The 8,112-nt window shown below is 40.0% G+C and overlaps 1 non-coding gene across 1 annotated transcript; it reads right to left on the bottom strand.

The window, feature by feature from the left end:
- Window positions 1-6,213: 6,213 nt before the first annotated feature.
- Trnag-acc (transfer RNA glycine (anticodon ACC)) lies at window positions 6,214-6,287 on the bottom strand. The gene has a single exon. It is a non-coding gene; the product is annotated as a tRNA-Gly (tRNA).
- Between the last annotated feature and the right edge of the window lie 1,825 nt (window positions 6,288-8,112).

The raw sequence follows: 8,112 nt of genomic DNA, 5'->3' as shown, positions 1-8,112 counted from the left end.
AGCACATTGACTAAAATCACTCAGTGCTCAACAATGCATACATGGAGCATCGGTAAGGCGCCGGCTTTCAACGAGGAACCACGAGTTCGAGTCTCATAGTAAGTAGAATACATAAAAATGTAACCCAAGAAATTGATCAATTAGGATTCCAAAGGCACAAATATCTCTTTAATTATTAATCACTTTTGAGGGCAAATTTCATTTAATTTATTTTATCGGAGCTTATTTTTGAACTGAATAGCATTCCGTACAGCGGCACAAGTGTACTTTTTATGAACTCAAGTTTGGTTAATTACTTGAAAATTTGGCTGTATAGAATGTTATTCATATTCCTTCGAATAGCTTATAAAGCCCAAACATGCCGTTTTATCCGAACTTTTGGTTGCTTGGGGAATCCCATGGGTGATGCCTATACAGTAGGCCATGACCAAGACGAACGACTCATCGACATCTCCGGAGCGCTCCCCCGAGATGTTGCAGCAGCTTGTAGAAACATTGTTCCCACGCTCTCAAAATACGGCCATGGGCTCCCGTTCCCTACGGCTAAACCGGCCAAAGTCAGGTTGCTCGGGTGACAAATGATAAACTCATCGCACTAGAGAACACGCTCAAGGTGAACAAGGCACTAGGTCCGGATGATATTCCGACAGCAGTCATTTAGGCGGCCATCGAGGTACGTCCTGACAAGTTCAGGATACCAATGCAGATATGCCTGGACAGCAGCGAATTTCCAGAGAGATGGTAAAGTGAAATATTCTCATACACAAAATATGGAGCGTTTGGTACGGTATGTCGACGCATCCTTTCTCCCTGATGGTGTGTTATTCTTTATTTCCAGGCTTTCGAGCCTGGACACAAGGATCAAAAACCTGTGTCCCACCCCCGATGAAGGCATACCAATGGAGTGCGTATTAATCTTCTTGGCTTCACCACTCCCAACGATTATGTACCTAAACTTCATTCTCTTAATAATGAAACGGTTGGTACGGTTGTCCCCGTTTCTTCACTCATGAAATTTGAAAACTTGTGTCAATCATGTTATTCATAAGTGGATAATCTGATTGCCATATTTTTTTAATTATCTATGAACAAATTAGTCTGTACAGTGGGCCTGGCCGTTTTAATATTTGTATTATATCATACCTGATATGCTGCAAATATTAATGTTGACAAGAAATTTTGGCATTTCCAGGATGCTTTTCAATACTGGCTGTGCACACACTTATATGAAAAACAAAAATTTCGAAAAATGCCAAGTGTTACCTCCTGAATCAGTTGTTTTGGACTCCCAGAATCCACGTTCAAAATTTGAACAAAATCGATTAAGCATAGGGGGGCGCTCAAAACACTTGAAGTTTGTATGGGAAGACTTGGCCAAATGTATGCAGAAATTTTAAATTTTCGAATTTTGTAGCTAGGTGGCGCTGTAATCGTTCGACATTCAAACCCTTTGGTATTATTGTAGGTGACTATATGCCAAACAACTTTGTCAAAGACCGCAAAGTGATTCAACGTCTGTGAAAAAAGTTATACCCTTGGTAAAGTGAGGTGAAGTATTATTATTGTTTTTCGAGTACATGTAAAGGAATAATATCAATAATGAAATCTCAATACTTCACCTCCCTTTGCCTACGGTATAACTTTTTTCACAGACGTCGGATCACTTCGCGGTCTTCGACAAAGTTTTTCGGCATATAGCACAGTGTGCAAGCACTAGAATAGAATAGAATAGAATAGAATAGAATAGAATAGAATAGAATAGAATAGAATAGAATAGAATAGAATAGAAAAGAATAGAATAGAATAGAATAGAATAGAGATGGCAAAGCGAAAGATTGGTTCTACTGCCAAAACACGGGAAGCCACCTGAAGACCCGTAGGCGTTCAGACCAAACTGTCTCCTGGCCACCGCCGGGATGTTGTTTGAGCGGCTCTTTCTGTCGAAGCTGACGGTCTGTATCGAGAGGTCAGATGAATCTGGGGTTTCGGATAACCAGATCGGCTTCCGGAAGAGTCGAGGTCAGTTTCCAAAATATACGTGATAGAAAAAAGAAGACAAAAGAAGCGAAGGGGAATCCGCTACTGCACGATTGTCACTATAAACGTGAAAAACTCGCTTAGCGCGTCAATGTGGTCGTGCGGCTAGTGTCTCTTAGTCGTATCGTGTTTAGGAGCGCGGGTTCTATTCCCGCCGCAGCTATCAGGAAAAGCTTTCGGCTGTGCCACTGGACGTTGTATACTAATCCGTTACCTAGTTTCGTGCTTCCTTCAAAGAGCGAAAAAGCTCACTGGAAGCATTGAACGTGTCCGTAGGCCTGTCCACCTTTTCAAAAATATTCTCTGATTCTCAAGTCCACCCCCATATTTTGATTGGCATCCTAAAAGAAGTAATTGGTCAAAATTTCTGCCAAATCCATTGACATTAAGAGGGCATCGAATCAATTTAGTGTTTTTCGACTATTTTCGTACTTAAAAAAAAATATAACTACGCTAAAACTTGTCAAAAATTAATTCTTCCGCAGAAATTGAAAGATATACTTGTATGCTACAAGTTCTCCAAACAAAGTATCTCAATAAAATTGAAGAAAATATATGTAATTATCACATTTGTAATCAGAAAAACCTTGAATGTCATTTTTTTGATATATTTTATTCTGGAACACCCTAATATACGTAATAAGTTGGATATTTTAAAACGGCATCATATTCTCCAATGCTTTGTGGTTATTTGCTTCTTTTACATCAATACTGTAGGAATTGAGTAAAATTATTGAAATTCGGAAAAGCCAAAAACGTCCCAAAACTAGCTTTTCGGGGGCAATCACGCTGTGGCGCGAAATTGTACCGAACGTAGTACACTTTGCTACCTTGTAGTTTGCCTTGGCTACCCCTATCGCGGATGTCAACAAACAAGCGTGTTGCCCATCAATATCAGTGCTGACGCGATTCAACTTTCTGCGCGCCAAGGCGTGGTTGCCCCCGAAAAGCTAGTTTTTGGGATGTTTTTGGCTTTCCCGAATTTTAAAACTTTTTGCTCAATTCCTACAGTATTGATGTTAAAGAAGCAAATAATCACAAAACATTGGACAATATAATGCCGTTTCAAAATATCCAACTTAGTACGTATATTAAGGTGTTCCAGAATAAAATATATAAAAAAAATGACATTCAAGGTTTTTCTGATTACAAATGTGATAATTACATATATTTTCTTCAATTTTATTGAGATACTTTGTTTGGAGAACTTGTAGCATACAAGTATATCTTTCAATTTCTGCGGAAGAATTAATTTTTGACAAGTTTTAGCGTAGTTATATTTTTTTTTAAGTACGAAAATAGTCGAAAAACACTAAATTGATTCGATGCCCTCTTAATGTCAATGGATTTGGCAGAAATTTTGACCAATTACTTCTTTTAGGATGCCAATTGAAATATGCGGGTGGACTTGAGAATCAGAGAACATTTTTGATAAAGTGGACAGGTCTAGTGTGCATGTCTTTTTTTAAAGCTCGCTCATGCCTCCCCTGCATGAAGTCATCCCTAACGGGCATACCGAAGGTAAGAAAAAGACAGAATTATTTTTATTGTGTCGAGTTGAAACCCCATTTAAACTTCTTCTTGAAAACGTCACAGCAGCTCCACGTAAGCACCCAAGGTTACTCACCTTCAACCGGCAACGTTGCTTTGTTTATAGAATGCAGTTTACCAAGATCACGTTTAGCATAATTTCTCAAATGATTCAGATTAGACCACATAAAATTTTTCATCAGAATTCCCTCAATTTTTTATCTTAATGTTTATTTTCTTCACACTGCCTGACTAATAGTAGAATAAGCGTTACAGCTGATTATCATGTAGCACCGTTTACCTATCTCTTGCTGGCACGGGCACTACAGAACACCTTTCCAGCTAGTGCCAATCTAATATTGCACGATAAGATTGTGTAGCAATTACCTACTCACCTACAGTTCTCACAATCCGAAGAGAGCAAAAAAAAAGGGCCCTTTCCAACAACAGCCAGCAGCGGCCCCGCTCAATTGTTGATGGAACGCCGCCAACGTACGCGGGAAACTGTTTCAAATTCTTCGTCGCATCGATAGTGCGTGTGAGCGACGCTGGGGGCCACGCTTCAACGAGGTGCGATGGACGATGGTAACTTGAACGAACGAGAAGTGGCTAACGGCAGCCACCGATTGGGCAATAATGGGTAGCAAACCGGTGCGTCGGTCGATCAATTACCCATTAGCGCAATGGTTCGCGATAATGACTCGCGAAACGAACACCTCTCGACTCTCGAGAGAAAAGATCGCGAAGGCTTGACCCTCCGGCAGCCGCCACCGCCCCGGCACGTTTGAAACAATAGAAGTTTATACGCGTAGCAGTTGGTATCAGAAACGAGTTGACGATGGGGCTGCTGATTTTTTAGCTATGTGGTGGCTGCGGTGCGGCAGTTGTAGGTACCGTCGTGCGGGGCTACTTTTGAAATGCGGGGCTACTTTGGACACTTTTGAATATGGATTTTTTTAATTAAAAATATGGTTCAAATCTGTTTGATGTCTTAGGAACTATTATAAAGCAATAGTTTTCCCTTCATTTGGTTGAAATTATTTTTCAAACAGACCGTTTATTGCTTGTCAGGACGCGAAAAAACATCGAATAAACCAATATAATATACATAACGTATCAGAACATTTGGTCTGTAGGCATTGTTTCTACAGTGCATAAATTTCAAAGGGTTGATCAATTCATTCAAAATGTATCAACGTAGCATATACAATCGAATATTTGTATCGTTATACGTTATAAATGACCGTTTCGCCCAAATAAAGGCTTGATGGTCCCTTTTTTCAGGCTATCTATATAGCAATATCACGCTGCTCATAATACCAAAGGTAGCACAGAATCATCTTAAAACGCATATTTTTATTGAAATTATGTATGATACAGTATACTAAAGTATTGGTACAATGTAGTTTTCCGAATAACCCTGGAATTTCAAATGCAGTTTTGTTATAGATAAAAATGTCCAAAGTAGCCCCCATCCGGTTCTATATGAGATGTGTCCGATTGGTGTATGAACAACTTTTTTGTTTATTGATGGATTTAGCTCAAATTTTGCATACATCCTACATACATACTCACAATTATTGTGTATAAAAATTGCGGAAATTCATTCACTAGTCTGGGAGTTATAATGTCATAAAGTTGAAAAACCATGAAAAAGTGTATAAAGAAGCCCCGCACGACGGTACCTAGTTGCAAATTTATGGGAGCCGATTATTCGTTTCCCAGCTTGCCGATGTTTTCACTCTAGGGGCGGGTGGCATTGCCGGACTGGGCAGCCGCGCTACTGAACTGGTCGGGTATCTTTTCTCGAAAAGCGATTAAATTTTATTAGGTTTTCCGTGGAGTAGGTATGCGCCGAGTCCGGTAACAGGGTGAAAAATGCTGCGCTGGAGCAGTAATTGCAGTGTTTGTTGGTGGGTGGATGGTTCGAATGTTTTGGCGGTTTGGGACCCCCATCAAAATTAGCTACGCGAAAATAATATGAACCCACGAAACTTGAAGGAAAGTATTGAAAATGCACAATAAATCAACCATGAATGTGCATAAGTAGGTCATTTCACTTATATTTAAAAGGTTCAATAACGTTCTTGCAGTAAGTTGGAAATTGGGAAGGAATATTAATAGATAACTCTTGCTGTACAGAGACCGTGTTTATCTAATCTAAGCATTCTCTAGGATAAGTGGTGTGACAATGTAGAACAATATTCTCTAAATTGGCTGCAAGCAACATTGAAATTTCTATCAAATGGCGTCTTTGAATCTATTGGTTTAGTTAAATAACTAAGTTTCCTAGAGCAAATAGCTCGAAATAGTGTGTTTTAATTTGGTTTGGTCAATTATCTTTAAATCATGCGTAATAAGTTAAAATTCTATCCCTATTTCACTCTACAATTCACTCTTTGACATCAAACTTCTAGCTCTTATAATTTTCTTGCAATTTCGATTTAAGTATGTGGCACAGTGCGCAAGAAAGTGCTTAACCTTGACAGTTGCAAATTTGTGATCTGAAATGCGTTCGATGATACATATTGCCAGTCATTTTACCAGTTTTGCTGGTATGTCTGAAACATACTGGAAAAACTTGTAATTAGAAGGCACGAAATGTTGCTAATTGGCAAATTGAGAGATGAAATTTGTGAAAAAATCGCGTTCTGGTGGGATTCGAACCCACGACTCCGAATTCGGTAGACCGGCGCTTTAACCAACTAAGCCACAGAACAGGAATGCTTCTGCGGAATAGAAAGCCAAACTGACTCCATTGGATCATCATTAGAACATTTTCGACAATATATATATAGCTTATAAGCTTCCAAAAATATGCATATGATAATAAATTGGAAAAATACTCTTAAATTTGTGTATGTATTCAATTTTATTTTAATTCGTTATTTTTTTATGTTTTTTCATTACAAACAAATCCCCCTATAAAATCAAATCAAACAAGAAATGAATATCATTCAGATATCGGCTTCTTAAAGAGCAGTGAAAATAATCTTTGTTTTAGATGGTCATCATTCAAACTGTTTTTGTTTTGAAGGGGGCTGAATCGAATGAAAAATCATCCAAAACTTGTCTGAAAATAGGCATGGGGCTCGGATGAGGCAAAAATCATTCAATTCATGGCGGGGGTTTTTGCTCAGTGTAGGTATGTGGAGTGCGAGAGTAAGTCTCGGCTTCATATAAATAATTCGCTCGCACTTGTAGTTAATGGGCACAAACAGGAGTGTGTTGTGGATTGGCATCTAAGCCGAAAAGTGAGATGAGTTTGTGAAATAGGATTGTTCACGGTGCGGCTTCGGAGTCAGTTTGTCTTTCTATTCCGCAGAACTATTACCTGTTCCGTGGCTTAGTAGGTTAAAGCGCCAGTCTAGCGAATACGGAGTCGTGAGTTCGAATCCCACCAGAACGCGATTTTTTTTTTCACAAATTACATCTCTCAATTAGCAACATTTCGTGCCTTCTAATTACAAGTTTTTCCAGTCTAAAATGCGTTGTTTAATATTGTTTAATATTGTGCATAAGAAATTTAATAATGATTATAACTATTGCAACGGTGACCAGGGAGTATTTACAGGTGAGTACAAAAGAAAGTAACAGGGGCGTTTCAGCGGGTACCAGGAGATCTCAGGGGAGTTTTCGGGGTCTGAAGCGGTTTTTGAAAGCATTGCAGAGAATTTCATAGAATTTTCGAAGGGTTTTGGAGGCGTTACATGTACATGTTTGGGAGTTTCCGAGGGTCTCACTTGCGTTACTTGGAGTTCGATTGGATCTTAAGTGGGTTTTGGAGGAATTTCAGGAAGTTTCAGAGCATTTTAGATTAGTTGTGAGGCGATTTTGGGGGTTTTGGAGTGTCTCATGTGCGTTACATAGGGTCCAAGGGTTTAAGGCGGATTATGGAGGCATTTCAGGAAACGTCAGAGCAATTTCAGCTGGATTTAGAGGTGTTAAGGAAGCATAACGGAGGAGTTTTTGGGAGTTTTGGAGCGTGTCAGGTGCGTCACATGGGGTCCGTGCGATTCTGGGGGATTTTGGAGGCATTACAGGAAGTTTCAGAACGTTTTCGGCGGGATTCAGAGGTCTTACGTAGGCGTTTTCGGGGGTTTCGTAGCGTCTATAGTGCGTTACATGGGATCCGAAGGGGTTTTAGGGGGATCTTAGAGACATTTCAGGAAGTTTCAGAGGATTTTCAAAGAATCCATCACAACATCTTTTGAAACGGCCCTGAAATGCCCTTTGATTTCAAGGTGTTCTTGAACCCCCCTTCTCTCTCCTTCCTCGGTGTTGTGAAAGAGCATCCTGTTCTGGAAGTAGCTTTCCAGTATTCGGCGTGGGCTACCCGGGATTCCTACTAGGTGGCGCTCGCGATGGCGGGTCAGCGCAGTAGTGGGTTCTCCTTCACTTCTTTCGGAGCTCCATCTCGGCCATTTTGGTCTCAGACCTATAAAATAGCGTCCAGTACGATTCTCCCGGAAGTCAAACTGATTATCCGAGAGCCCAAAGTAAGCTGGCGTTTCGCTGATTCGCTCCAACATCTTCCCGGTGGTG

This window comes from Aedes albopictus, chromosome 1, assembly GCF_035046485.1.
Source record: "Aedes albopictus strain Foshan chromosome 1, AalbF5, whole genome shotgun sequence".
Lineage (NCBI taxonomy): Eukaryota > Metazoa > Arthropoda > Insecta > Diptera > Culicidae > Aedes > Aedes albopictus.
The sequence above is the reverse complement of the archived record's forward strand: the minus strand, read 5'-3'. Positions and strand labels throughout refer to the sequence as shown.